Genomic DNA, 15587 nt, shown 5'->3' with positions numbered 1-15587 from the left:
GAACTTATGTTTGAAGGCTAAACTGATATTGTGGTTACTTTTGTCAATAAAGCTCTAAAACTTGTATATTAATATAACTTATAATATGCATTGTATTATTATCATTATTTTTGTGGTGAGATTAACGAAAGTATTTATTGAAGTACTGATTTTCTAAATAAGGATAACAAAGATATTAAATTCAAATTTTAAGTTATTTGTCCAGAAATTTTTTTAGCAGTAGGGTAAATGAAAATTTCTGGGGAGCTAACAATTTCTTACAACATTTATTGTAATTTAAAACTTATTTTATAAACTATCATTAAAATATTTGTATGTTTGCTATGAAAATTGTTATGTTTCCTAGCAATGAGTAGACACTTTTCATACGAGAGCTAATATTGATTCGAATATTTTTAGAAAATATTTACAGATCATATCACTCGAGAAGCGTCATAAAATCAACGCGATTTTCTCAGTACTTTTTTTAATAACTGCTCGAGTAATTTCTCTTTAAATTAATGAAAATTTAAAAAAAAAATTATGTTTATCAAAATTTAAGTTTATTGGAGTAGAAGTTAAAGACAAAATGCTTGTCTGTTGAAATTGGCAGTTTAGAGAAGAAAATGTTTCAGCGATGTTGACAACTTGCACCAAAAGTTTTTAAAGAAGCATAAAAAATACCTCTACTGGAATTACAATAAAAACTAAATTGTAAAAGTTGAAACATTTTGTTTTGGGGTCATAACGCGTGGAAATCTTAATTTATAGAAAGAGAAAATAAAATTCTTACCAGAACCATGTTGCAACAATACATACTGCTCAATTAACATCATAACTCTGTCCTATCTTGCAAACGAAAGCCACATCTTGTCCTGCATATACTGCAAAGAAAAAAAATAAACATAAGCAATGTTTTAATAAGCATTTTAAATCATAAAATTATCACAACTCACAACATTTTTTCTCTACAAAATAAATGTGTGCATGGTGCTAAAGATCATCGGAACAGACAAACAAGTGAGTAACGTAAAAGAAACGACTAAAGATTTTAATATGTTTTAATTAGACTTGCTAGATTATTTTTAAAACACGATCTGAACATTAAAAACAAGTTATGTAAAAAAATTAAAGTCAATTAATGCAATATAACAAACAAAAAAATTTATTTTAGTTACTTTATTATATAATTACAATTTTTTTTCTCCCATAACACTAAAATTTATTAATTACATTTAATTAATTAATTAATATTTAAAAAAACTGAGTTAACATCAAGTGGCTTCCACTACAAAAAATGTATTTGAACTTGAATGGATGATTAAAAAGTATTTTATTAATGAGTGAAAATTTGAACAAGATATATATATATATATATATATATATATATATATATATATATATATATATATATATATATATATATATATATATATATATATATATATATATATATATATATATATATATATATATATATATATATATATATATATATATATATATATATATATATATATATATATATATATATAGGGAGAGTGTGTACTAATAGTAGGAATTGAAAAAAAAAAGGGAGTGATATCAGACAATTATACGAGGGTTGCTATTTATATTTCTGGCCTAATAATGAAAAAACAAATATGTAGGATCGAAATTGGTTTCATTGTTTTTCAAAATATTCTCCATGATGATCAATACACTTTTGCATGCGTCTGAACCAATTTTCAAAGCACTTTTTCCAGTCCGATTGAGGTAACTCCAAAACATGCGTTTTGAATGCATCAACAGCTTCTTCGGGGGTCGAAAATCGTTGTCCACGTAATTTATTAATTGAGAAGAAGTCATTGGGTGCCAAATCAGGGCTGTACGGCGGATGACCCATCAGTTCGATCTTTCGCTCCGTCAGAAATGCCTTTGTTTGAGTCGATGTGTGAGAGCTCGCATTGTCATGATGAAGAATGATTCGCCTGTTCTTCTGCTTTTTTCGAATTTATCCGATGACTTCTGGCAAACAAATGGTCGTGTACCATTCAGAATTGACCGTCCTGCGTTGCTCTAACGCCACTGTTGCCACATGACCGTTAATGCCGAAGAAACAGGCAATCATTTGTTTCGATGTGCTTCTTCCTCGAACAACTTTTGTTGGTTTTGCCTCGTCTTGGAAGACCCATACAGTTGATTGCTGTTTTGTTTCCGGCTCATATGCAGAGATCCATGATTCGTCACCTGTGTAAATGTTATACACAGCCTTTGATGTACCTTGAACGTATTTTTCCAACATTTCCTTGCACCAATCGACACGAGCCTTTTTTTGAGCGTTTGTCAGATTATGCGGGATCCAACGCGAACAAATTATTTTTACGCTCAAATGTTCATACAATATTAATATAATAATTCATGCATACTAATGTCCAAAGACGCCTCTATCTCACGGTATGTCACATGACGATATTGCTTTATCAGTTCACGCTCAGCATCGATGTTTTCTGGCACAACAACGGATTTTGGACAACCTGCACGGGATTCGTCCTGGATCGAACATCGACCACGATTAAATTCGTTATACCAATTTTTACAGTGCTGTAGGATGGCGCTTTATCGCTGAATAAAGAATTAAGTTCATCAAAGCACTCTTGTCTTGACAATCCACGTCGAAAGTTATGAAAAATAATGGCACGAAAATGTTCACGATTCAATTCCATTTTTTGAAAGAGAAGAACTTTTCAATTTACTGTCAACAACACAAATGAAGCTATAATGGTAAATCGTCTGCTGAATTTATGTTTAAAAATATCAAACTTTCGATTAAAATCGTCTGCGGTCGCCTAGCAACACTTACTGTTGCCAATGCCAGAAATATAAATAGCAACCCTCGTAAAAATTAAAAATTTGGTGACGAGGACCACACGTACTACCACGTAATGTTCTTTATTGAATTTATCTGACACAGTGAATATAAATAAATTAAATATTTAAATGTGCGCAATAAACTACTTTTTTTGCTCAAATAGAGCTATAAGTTAGAAATTATCCCTGATGTTATTTTTAGAATATGTGAAAAACTGAATCGCTTATACTAAAATTTAAAACAATAACTAATACTTAATCCATCAGAAAATTCCATTTCGATTTTTGCTGATTCCTATTTAATGAATGAATTAATATTTGAAAAAGCTGTATTAACGTCAAGTCTACAAGTTTAAAATAAATGTATTTGAAATTGAGTGGATGAATGAAACGTATTTTATTAACAAATTTGAACAATATATAGGAAGAGTATGGAACTAATAGTAGGGATTGAATAAAGTAAAAATAATCACACATAAGTATTGCTTAATGGTTCTTCTTTCTCTCACAAAGCATGCTTGCGATTTCTTATTAAAGATAGGCATGTAAAGGCAAGCTTACGCATAGGTTTGTATGGAATTTCCTTTCTAATGAAATTTCCAGTTGTCGATATGTGTAACATGTTCTCTTGTTTTTTAGACTAAAAATTTGGTAAAACTTGATATTTTATTCGCTAAATAGCTAAAATGTATATTTTTTTCTAAAAGTTGACTGGGAAGAAAAGTTTTTCTGGATCGCGGTTTTCAACGATGAGCTAACGTATCGTAGAATAATTTCAAATACTTATTAAAATCAAAATTCTTATCAAAATTAATCAATTTATCAGAAGTTGGATACATGATTATTAGGCCGTAACTTTTTTGCCTTATGAGATAAGAAATTTTGAGAGGCTAATGATTCCTTACAAACAGTTAATGTTTGGAAGAAAATTTAAACATGTGGTTGTGTGGTAAAAAATGCGTTTTTTTAGTTGTTTTCTTTTCGAACCATATCTTAAGAGAGTTTTTGTTGTCCTAACATAAGTAGGTTAAATAATAACACCGGCACGCAGCCCTGTACTTGATACTTTCGGATTCTATCAGTTAACAGCTACAGCCAAAAATTTTATTTCAAAGGGGAAAATTATAGGGCAGTAGAATTCAAGCTTCATTCCTTCTAGCTCAAAAATCGTTTAAAGCTTGTTTTAGACAGAAATTTTTGTCACGTGAGCTAACGATTTCCTACATTTCTCCTATTTTTGTAGGTCACAATTCAGCTAACGCGTGTTTTGAATGTAACGCTCTCTTTTGTGCGTTGAACTTCTCTAGTGCACATGCGTCAGTTCTGTTGAAATGCGCATGCGCCCGTGAAAAATATCGTAAGTGAAAATAAGAGATTTTGCAAAAATCCATTAGTTAAAGAAGCTAACGTAGTGGAATATCATTTTAACTTTGACCACAAATTCAAAACAAATATTTACAATGGATGTATAGTTTGTCGAAGGGAAGAACTCCCCCCGCCATAAAGTCTGAGGCTGTCGGCTGCTAATGGAAACAGGAATAGCTCATATCAGGGAGGGTAGCTTCTCTTCCCTCTAGCGCTAACACATTAGACGGGAAAAAATTATTCATTTTCTCTCGCCGATTTGAGCCATAACCTGTCCTAAACAATGACCCCACCACCCCTACTTGACATAGTTATACCTCGTTACCATTGTCACCGCCACAAGTCCAGACGAATGGCAAGGGGAGTTCTTACTTTAGACAAACTATAGACTATTTCTTTAAAGCTGTAGCATGCGACTCAAAATGCTTTGCTGTGAAACTTTGGATCTGTGAGCAGAGAAATTTGGTAGATTATAGATTTTGATGAATTCAGCGATGAATAATAACGTTTATTATTAATATTTAAAAAATATTATTAAAATTCTATTGCTTATTGAATTTATTTAAACTAAATTACATAGTTAAAATAAATATAATTTTGAAATAGCGAAAATATATCTAGCTTCGTGTGGAGTTAAATGCAATTAGACAATCATAATTTTTTACCATAAACAAAAACCAACAAAATTATATTTTTATTGAATGAACCAATGGTTGTGAGAATAAAGGATTCATTTCTAAATTTCATCAATGTATTTCTTCATATTCGCATTCTAGGTTCACGCTTTTGGTTCGAAGACATTCTTAAACAGAAAACATTTAACCGCTATAAACAGCGTGCTTGCAGCTTTGTCCCGCCAACGAAACTTAAATCATGCCAACATAAAGATAGGCAGCACATAAAATAAATACGAGCATGCGCAGGTGCTTCAATCCTATTTACAGGAGCGAGCGAAAGCTAACTTTAAAGTGCGAAATTTCCCTATAAAGGGGCCACATAATTTTGAAGAAACTATAATAAAAGTGCTTATTTTTTTTATTTAAGAAAGTTGCATAAAATATTGTGTGTATAGTGAGCAAAAAAATAAACTTTCCACCCAAACAACTAACCGGATCTTCACATTCTAGGATTATCTTAATGATTCGATGGAGTGATATCAAATATGCTAACTAATGCTGACGACATTTTAACCTGCGAAATCAGAAACAAAAATGTACTTTCTCTTAATTATCATATCTTTTTTTCGGATTTCGATTCCTCGCCTAAAATAAAAACAGTAACCGCATTATGGCCGAAATTGCTTGGTCAGAAAAGCGGTTGATGATATGAGCCTCTTAATGCTAATTTTAAAATATTTTTTTTTCAATGAAAGTCGATCTTTTAAATAAAATACGGATTTAGATTTATGACACTCAAGATGCTGGGGGTGGTCGCAATCTGGGAAATAGGGTCCCCATAGTTTGATCAGGACAGCAATCCGACCCCTAAATAGTAATTTTAGCATATTTCCCCATATTTCGGGAACTTTTTAAGCGAAATGAGAAAATTTTTCACGGAATAATAAAATTCGGTTACCTAAATATAGTTTCATGCAAAAATTAACTTTTATTAAACATTTATTATTTTTTATTATCCTAGTTGAAAGAATTTTGAATTATAAGGCATACAACTTTTTACACCATGTAATGTGATTTTACATGGCAAATTTTCCATGTTACAGTGAAATCAGTCAATTACAAAATTGCAGTGATTTCAATTTGCGAAATCAAATTAGTGAATCAAATTACAGTGATTCGATACAAAAGTACAGTAAAATCGGTCGAATAGTACCTGAGAAATCGAATTTTTATATACGACTTTTTTTAAATAAGATTTTTTTAGGAACTATTGGACCAATTTCGCACAAATTTTGTATTTTGCAATGCAAAATTGTTTTTTTTTAATAAAAATAAGGATTTGTATATCCTACAGTTCAAAAATTTCAGACTTTTTTTTTTAAATGAAACAATAAAAAATAACAAATCTTTAATAACAATATTTTTGCAAAGAATTATCTTTGGATAAACAAAATTTATAATTGTGGGCAAAAATGTTTCATTTCGGTTAAAAAAAATCTGGCGATATGTTGAAATACGCAAAAAGTAAAACTAACATAATGGGGTCAAAACTTTGAACAGTTTTCCTGACCAAACCATGGGGACCAAATTTCCCAGATCGTGCCTTCCTCCTATATTTTGGGTGCCAGAATTCTGAATCCGTCGAGAAAGACCCTACTTTTTTTCAGAGAAAGTACGTTTTTGTGTCTAATTTCGTAACTTAAAATATCATCTGTGCTAATTAATTTGCTCTCGTTTTCCCAATGGTTTACCTAATGGTTCGTATTAAGATTAAGTCTCAGAACCTAAAGATTCGAACATTAGGGGTAACTCGTTTCTTTTTCTTTCGCACTGCAAAATATATAATTCATTTTTTTTTATTAATTTTTAGCTTTAAAATCTATACAAAGTCATCAATAAAAATACTGCAGCGTGAAATTTGTGATCATATTTGACAAGATTTGAAATAGTTGACATAATAGATTAAAAATTAAACTGTACTTACAGCTGAAGATTCAATTATTAAAAATCATCCTTCGTTTTAGCTTCATCATTTCATTTCAGGCAATTCAAAAGAAAATGGATTCATCTCAGTCTGGCAGATTCCTAACATCAAGCATCTCACTTTGTCAGGTTATTCCCTATTTGTCGGACTATTCAGCAGACAAAGCTTAGTAACATTGGATTAATATAAACTAAAGACAGGATTAATAACAAACAATTTAAAGTTCCAAAAAAACATAAAAAAATTAAAATTGGAAAAAGTAAACGTTAATGACATTAAAACTATTGAAACACAGTACAAGGATAACGACTGAAAAAAATCACTTAAGTTACACAGAGAGGAGAGGAAAAAAACTAAAACATACATGGGGTGAAAAACTAATTTACATTGGATAAGAACCTAAAAAGAGCAGAACTTTAAAAGAAAAATTCTAGAAAGATCTATCAGATACATTAGAAAAAAAATTTTGAAGAGAAAATAAAAAATTAAAACACATAAAAAAATCTGCTAACATGAAAAAAAAACTAAAAAGAATTGGAATAGAACAGAAAAACAAGAAGAATTAACGAGAAATAAAGTACAAAAAAATAAAAAGGTTGAAAAAAAGATTTTAAAAAGAAGTTAAACCTGTGAAAATTTAAAATCAAACGTAAGTAAGGACGGGTAATGCGAAACACGTTGTTGGGTCTATAAAAACAAATTAATTTGATTAGATGCACACACACAAATATTTTACCAATCAAAATCAACTAGAGTACACAATGGAAAAAATCTAAGAAACATTGGAAAAAATGTGATACACCATTTGGAAAAACAAAACACTCATTCAAGAAGCTAAAAAAACTTAGAAGGAAGAAAAACATTGGGAAAAAAACAATAAAAAACATGGGCAAAAAACAAATACACATTGAAAAACAAGAACTTTCATCTGAAATGAAAAGATAACACATATTGGAATTGAATAAGTAATAGTGAATAATAAATTAATAACCAGTAAAAAAGAAAACTCGTCTAATCAAAAAACGAAAATATGAAACATGAAAACAATTAAATACAAATTTTTAAAATAAATTTCTTAAAAAAAAACTGAAAAGCGGAAAATATGGCACACCGAAAACAAAGTGATTCACATATAAATAGAGATGGAAGCTACGAAATATGAAACATGGCGATAAAACATTGGTGAGTGTGATCAGTTTTAATTCAATGAAAGTATTACCCATCGAAAAACACGCTGAAAAAGCTACAGAAAAAATTTAAAAAAATGCAAAACAAACTTTAAGCATACATTGAAAAAAATAGAGCACACACACATTGGAGGAAACAAATTGGAACACAAACAGGGGAAGAAAAAGTAGGAGCACGACAGGACGAAAAAATTTGGATAACATACAATGGATGAAAATATTTGAAGCACAAACACTGGATAAAAAATTTGAAACACAGACACTGGGTGAAAAAAATTTAAATGAATACAAGAGGTGAAAAAATTGTAACGCAAACAATTGGTGAAGAAATTTGGAACACAGCCACAGGATTGGAAAAAAAAATTTACGTAAAACACTGGAAAAAGTTTGAAACACAAATTGAAAAAAAAAATTAAACCAAACATTGAAAGCAGAAAAAATTTAAACACACATTGAAAGAAAAATAAAATGAAATACACATTGAAAAAAAAAATTGCAACTTACAATTCTGAATTAGAAATTAAAAGCTGAAAAAAAAATATTTGAAAATAAAATTTTGAACACACACCAGAAATAAATCAGAACACAAATTGTGAATACAAACAGATATATTGAAAAAAATAACAGAATCTATATTTAAAAAAAACGAATGAAAAGCTGGAACTCAATGGATAACACAAGAAAAATAATTAAAGAACAGGGAATCCTAGAAAAAATTTAAAAAAAACAACAATTGGGAAATTCGAAAACAAAATTGAAGAAAATGAAAAAATTGAATACAAAAAATTGAAAATATGGAAAAAAGGAATGCGTAAAAACCATACATAAAGAACTGCTTAAACAAGGCGATAAAACAAATTGCGATTGGATCGAATGCATTTGAAAAAAATTTTAGCAATTAGAAAATATTGAAAAAATTAAAAACACACATATGGCACACACTTTGGAAAAACACATGCATACACAACTAATTGGAACCCCAACACTGGATAAAAAGAAATCAAAACATTTGAAACACAAACACTGGAAGTAAAAAAAAATTGGATCAGAGATATTGCATGGAAAAATTTGGAACATAAATTCTGGAAAATTTGGATCACAAACACTGGATTGAAAAATTTGAAACACAAGCATAGGATCAAAATATTTGGAGCACAAAAACCAGATGAAAAAGTTGAGAACACAAACACATGAAAAACTGGAAAGATCAAAAGTAGAAATTGGAAAAATTTTAAAAAAATTTAATGCAAAAAATTTAAAATTTAAGGAAAAACTGAACACGTAAGAAATACATAAAGGGGGAGTAATTCAAAATACAAGACGATAAAACGAAGAGGGAATTTGATCAAATGTACAATCAAACGAAAATGTTACCATTCGAAAAACGCTTTGGAAAAGCTACAGAAAAACATTGAAAAAATGCAAAACATTGAAAGTAATTACAAAAAACCACTGAACAAAGAAATATGGAACACAAACACAAGACGAAAATATTTGGGACACAAACACTAGATAAAAAATTTTCGGAATACAAACTATGGGTGAAAAAATCTGGAACACTAACACAGGGTAAAGAATATTTGGAACACAGAATGAAAAAATTTGGAACATAAACACAGAAGGAAAAATTTAGGAGTATAAACACTGGCTAATAAAAAATTGGAACACAAACATTGGAAGAAAAAAACTGAAATGCACTTGGAAAATGAAATTGGGAACACATATTAGAAAATAAAATTTGTAACACACACTGAAAAAAAGAACAGAACACAGAGTAAAAATAAAACTTACCCAGGAAATAAAAAATTTATATCTTTGAAATAAAAACAGATCATACTATATTGAAAAAAAAAATGGAACAAAAAAAGAAAGAGAAAAAAGCAACGAAAAGCTAAAGGCAATGAATAAACCAGCAAAACAATTAAAAACAGTAAATGGTAGAAAATATTGAAAAACAAGAATGAAAAACTGGAAAGATCAAAAGCAGAAATTGGAAAAATGAAAAAGATTGAATATATCTGGAAAAACTGAACACTTAACAAATGTATAAAGAGGGAGTCGTTCAAAAAACAAGGCGATAAAACAAAGGGGGAATTCGATCTAATGTACTTGAACAAAAACCATTCGTACTTGAACCATTCGAAAAACACCTTGGAAAAAGCTGCAGAAAAACATTGAAAAAAAGCAAATCACACTTAAAGTACACATTGAAGGTAACTAATTTCAAAACAAGAACGAACGAAAAACTATTGAACAAAAACATAAGACGAAAATATTTGGGACACAAACACAGGATAAAAATTATTAGAACACAAATACAGGATAGAAAAGGATTGTTACAAAAAACATTGGAGAAAAGTTTGAAGCACACATTGGAGAATAAAAATTGGACCAAACATTGAAAGCAGAAAAATTTAAACACACAGTGAGACAAAAATATTGAAACACAAATTGAAAGAAAATAAAACGAAATACACATCGAAAGAAAAAATTTGAAACGTACATTGAAAATTGAAAGTTGGAAAATAAAATTTGGAAATGAAGCCGCAAATGGATCAGAATGCATATGGAAATAAAAACGCATCATATATTGAAAAAAAAAACAGAATACTATAACAAAAACTATACTATACTAAATACTATACTATACTATACTATACTAAATACTATACTATACTAAATACTATACTATACTATACTATACTATATACTATACTATACTATACTAAATACTATACTATACTATACTAAATACTATACTATACTATACTATATACTATACTATACTATATACTATACTATACTATACTATACTATACTAAATACTATACTATACTATACTAAATGTTAAAAAAAATCGATGAAAAGCTGAAACGCAATGTATAACGCAGAAAAATAATAAAAGAACAGGATATCGTAGAAATTTTTTTTAAAAAACTGGAAAATTCAAAAACAAAATTTAGAAAAGTGAAAAAAATTGGAAATATGGAAAAAATGAACACGTAGAAACCAGACATAAAGCTTTTCAATAAACAAAAAAGGATGATTAAACAAATTGCGAATTAGATCGAATGCATTTGAACATAAATGTTAGTAATCGGAAAATCTGGAAAAAAAATTGCAGGAAAATATTGAAAAAAATTCAAAACACACATACGGAATATTCTGGAAAACACACACACACACACACCACACATTGAAAGCATCTAATTAGAACACCAACACTGGGTCTAAAAGGTTAAAACACAAACACTGGGAGAAATAATTTGGAACACCGGATAAAAACATTTGAAACACAAACACTATAAGAAAAAAACTGAATCACAGATATTGGATGGAAAAATTTTGAATACAAAAAAAACTAGATTAAAAATCTGGAACACAAATTCCGGAAGATAAGATTTGAATCACAAAAACTGGATGGAAAACTGCATGGTATAGCACCATGCAGAACTTAAGGATAAATAAGTGTCTTACCTTACAAGTGAGAGTTTACTTACTGACATTGCTAAGTACGTAACCATTTTCTGAACCTCAAGTAAGAAATCTTTTAAAGTGAATTAAAACTTACCGACAATATTCAGTTACTCTACACTGATTTCATTCATGTACGTCAGGCGGGTACTTACTGGAGTTCTCAGAAATTTTTCTTCAGATTCTAGGGAGGAAAAATTAAAAAAATTAAATTCTATTGATAATGGGCAATCAAAAGAGAGTACTGCTGTCATGTATCCATACTCGTTAATTTTTTCCATCTTTAAAAAGAATAGTTTGTTCCTTAAGCATAACATTCTTTGATTAAATATACACGGCAGTCATGCATTAATACTCATTAATGTTTCCATTTTTAAGAAAAATAGCTAGTTCCTTAAGCATAACACGCTTTATTTAAACAAGATATATTTCAAAATAGAAGAGAAAAAAAAACATTTTTGCAGTTTTCAAGAATAGGTTGAATTGTGTAGTCTAATTCTGTGGATTTTTATAGTCGTGAAACTCTTTAAGACTATAAAAATTAGTTTTCAGTTGTAACCTTAATACTAAAGTGCAAAATGAAGCATTTAAGTAATCTTTCATTAATTCTGCAATTTACTCCCAATACTTGATCCATTTGAGGCAAACCGGGTTCGAATTCCAGTCGATACGAATGCCGCATCCGTCTTGCACCGACCACAGTGCTGGTGTGAAATATCCTCAGTGGTAGACGGATCCTGGGTCAAAGTTTCCTTGCCATCAGGCTAACCGTGGGAGGTTTTCTTGGTTTTCCTCTTTATATAACGCAAATGCGGGTTCTCCATCAGAAAGTCCTCCACGAAGGCAAATTTCATCCAATACTCGATCCAGGAGTTCCCTTGTCTTCAGGACTGTGTTAACAATTACAAGGCTAGGGAGTTGTACATTAGTAGTCGTAAACCCATAAACTAGGGTCGGCTGTTTAATGATGGTTATAAAAAAAAATACTTGATCCAGGAGTTCCCTTGTCTTCTGAATTGGGTTCAAAATTACAAGGCTGTGGAATTAAACATTAGTAGTCATAAAACCAAAATTTGGGTCTGCTAATCAACGACGGTTGTAAAAAATATATCCCTAAGAATTACAGTGATCGCTTTTATTAACTTGTATTCTCATGGCAGAGTTACCAACATAATTAAGATAAAGAAAAAATAGCCATCTTGTAGTTAAAAATAGAACTTAGGCGAAATATTCATATTTAAAATAAATAAATTAGTAATCACCACAATAAATCATATAGTAAAGTTCATTTTTTTTAAAATTAAAATATTAGTTAAACAGAATGAATTTACAAGTGAGAAGCTCGGCTTGGAAAATTCACTTCGGAATGAAACTTGGTTTATTAGAAACATAGCTTATGGTTGTTCTTGTTGTAGTTGTAGTTCATTTTACGTCGCACTAGAGCTGCACAATGGGCTATTGGCGACGGTCTGGAAAACATTCCTGAGGCCTGAGGATGATCCGGAGACATGCCATCACAATTTTGATCCTCTGCAGAGGGGATGGCACCCCCCTTCGGTTAGCCCGACGACCTGCACGTGAAGTCTAGCACTTTACAGTAGAACAGTTTAACGAGGACTCATACCGCACATCCTTAGTCCCTACACAGACTAATCCAAGTGGTCACCCACCCGCACACTGACTGCAGCCAGTGATGCTTGACTTCGGTGATCTGCTGGGAATCACATAGCTTACGGGTGGAGTGAGATTGGCTTATAAAAAGAAATTAATTTAGCTTATTACCTGAAGCTTATTTGACTTTTAAAAAAACTTTTTTTGGGGTAGAAGGTGGAACGCGTTTTGAAAATTACCTACTGTAAAAAATTGATAACAAACTTTAATTTCTGCACTTATCAATAACCAAATTTATTAATTCTGTGTTCATAACTACAAATAAATCGATAATACGGAATGGAAAAACGCACAATACGCAGAGGCGACAATATCTTCCGAGCATTCACCTCTCTTCCTGATCCGACGCTAACCGTTACTGTTACATAGATTTATGAAAACAAAGGTCTTCATTGTTTTTTTTCTTCTCCTCTTGTGATTTCTGAAGTTATCAACGTCTATAATTTTATAACCGTCATTGAACAGCAGACCCAATTAACGGTTAACGGATACTAATGTTCAACTCCGTAGCCTTGTAATTTTGAACCCAATGCAGTAAACAAGAGAACTCCTGGATTTCTGGCAGAGATTTAGCCTTTGTGGAGGACTTATCGATAGAACTAACCAGCATTTGCGTTTCATGGAGAGGAAAACAAAGATAGCCACCCATATTTAGCCTGATGGTAAGGACATTGTAACCCATGATTCGTCTATCATTGAAGATATTTTACGTCAGCACTATAGTCGTTGCGAGCAGAGTGCGGAATTCGAATGAACCAGTTATCGCTTGGATGGAATAGAATCTGGGTCACGTCATCGGGGATCGAGTGCTCTCTGCCCTGAGCCACCACTGCTCAAGCCCCTATGATTTCCTAAGGCTGCAAAAATTATCGGCGAGAAAATATATTCCCATCAACATTATGAATTTGGATTTAATTATATTTACCACTACATTATAAGAGATTAAAAATATTTAACTGATTTGGAAATGTTACTCCAATTTGAAGATTTAGACTTAAGGTATTTAGTTAAAATATAAAATTGAGTAAAAGAGATGTTGAGTTCTTTAATTAAACAATAATAAATAATAAAAAAAACGTTTTAGGGAAAAAAAGTTAAAACAATTGAAGATCAAAATGAGAGAATGCTTTTTGCCTATTTTTTGCAAAAATGATGACTGATTCTCAGTCTAACAATTTGAGTATTAGATAAATCAATAACGGGGAAAACCAATGCTCCCCGAGAGTTATTATGATGTGAAAATTGGCAATGCTGTGGATAAACGGTTAGTGTCCGCGTGAATTCGTTTCTTTTTCTTTTTTTTTTTTTTTTGAGAATCAGCTTTTATGAACCTTAACCGTTCTTGCCACTAATCTCCAATTATCAAAAGTATATTCAGCACCTTTCCAAATCTTTGGTTATAGAGTTTTCAATTTCAAGTGTTTTTTAATAAAATCCTTAAGAGATTAAATAAATTTTTTGAAATGATACATCTAAATCTTAAAATTTCTAACCTCATACTGTAATAACGAGAAACCGCCTATTACTACCAGTTTCCAAGCGAGCAACAAAGAGACCAAAAAAAAAAAAAAAATATTACATTCGTAAAAAGTAAAAACTACCATTATTCTTTCCTCTATTGCAAAAAAAGAAGAAAAAAAGAGGAAAACGCGTTTTTGCTACTTTTCTAGTGAGTAATGAAAAAAAAAGCAAAAATAAAGAAATAAAGGCATTATTATTTATTTCTAATATCCATACGCAGGAAAGTTAGAAATCAACACCATTTCATTTTTTATTATTCTTACTATCTTCACCCGTTAAGTTTAAAGAGGGAAGATAGTAATGAGCGCGATCAACAGCTGAGTTACTTTTCTTTTCGCAGAAGAAAAAATCTTTTATCTTCAGGAATTCTGCTAAACACTTCTAAATAATGCGCTTTTTGTTGGTCACTTAGATCTACCAATCATTTTTCTACTCGGTTTGCAATACAAATCAACATTCAGTGGTATCAATGACGTCACACTATTACACTCTAGTCCATTTTGAACAGAATATTACAAAAATTCTCAAAAATTGACATTTTTATTACTCAACCCTAATTCTTATTACGAAACAGTAATAATTACGGATAAATGGTAATGGCATCTCTTTAAATAGAAGAATAAATAGAAAGTTTCAAAATCGAAAGCTATTTCACTTCATTAATGTATCCAAGAATTATTTTTTAACATTCTAAAAACAAAAATGTAGATTTTCTTAATTATCAGGAAATTTTCAGAATGTTTTATTTAAAACCAATTAAAATTAAAATAAAATTGGAAAATAGGTATTTGTGAGCCTGCTCAACCTTTCTTGCCTTTATACATAAATTATTATTCGTAAAAACTGAAAATGTTAAAAAGCAGTAACATTGCATTTCCCTAAGCTCTAATAATAAGAAACCATAAATTGATATGTTAAAAATCTATGTTTAGAAGTGAA

At 30.4% G+C, this 15587-nt stretch overlaps 1 long non-coding RNA gene across 1 annotated transcript in view; it reads right to left on the bottom strand.

Annotated features, from left to right (window-relative positions):
• LOC122272306 (uncharacterized) overlaps nt 1-912 on the bottom strand; it is a 60750-nt gene extending 59838 nt beyond the window's left edge. The window contains exon 1 of the long non-coding RNA XR_015434814.1: nt 773-912. This is a non-coding gene — a long non-coding RNA (uncharacterized LOC122272306). The remainder of the gene's footprint in view (nt 1-772) is intronic.
• Nucleotides 913-15587: the final 14675 nt, after the last annotated feature.

The sequence above is a fragment of the Parasteatoda tepidariorum genome, chromosome 6 (genome assembly GCF_982258835.1).
Source record: "Parasteatoda tepidariorum strain Cologne lab strain chromosome 6, Ptep-v5.0, whole genome shotgun sequence".
Classification (NCBI taxonomy): Eukaryota; Metazoa; Arthropoda; class Arachnida; order Araneae; family Theridiidae; genus Parasteatoda; species Parasteatoda tepidariorum.
Note: the sequence above shows the minus strand (reverse complement) of the source record. Positions and strands in the feature narration are given on the sequence as shown.